We start from the raw sequence: 512 nt of genomic DNA on the forward strand, positions 1-512 counted from the left end.
TACATGCAGTTTTCCTAAGTGTGAAGAATCAGTGCCTGCATTAATATTATAAATATTTGACGGCACGGATGATTGAGTTCACTGGTGCTCACGAGGGAAATATTGTTCCTCGGCTGATGTGTGACTATGCAAACACAGTCAAACGTCACAGATGTGCTCTCTGAAGATGTCCTGAAGAGCTGATGTGGTCAGAGATACGGAAAGGGGAAGGAAATGTTTGATATAGTTGCAGACACAGCATGCTTTTTCACTCAGTACGGAAGAGAAATACCATAATGCTTGAGCGTTTGTCTTGTATTTAAGCAAAAGGTGTGTAAAATCTTAGCATGTGGGACATTCTCTTCTTCTTTTCCAGCATCTGTACAGGTGAGTTTAAGACTCTCTGGGCTTTTGTACAAAAGCTGATGTGTTTTTATTGTTTTTACTCTGTTACTGCATGATTATCAGTCTCATATGTGTTATTATTCTGGTCTGATATTATCTCTTGCTCACACATAACAGCTCTGTATAAT

Source organism: Sinocyclocheilus grahami, unplaced genomic scaffold (assembly GCF_001515645.1).
Source record: "Sinocyclocheilus grahami isolate Dianchi unplaced genomic scaffold, SAMN03320097.WGS_v1.1 scaffold2040.1, whole genome shotgun sequence".
NCBI classification, from domain to species: domain Eukaryota; kingdom Metazoa; phylum Chordata; class Actinopteri; order Cypriniformes; family Cyprinidae; genus Sinocyclocheilus; species Sinocyclocheilus grahami.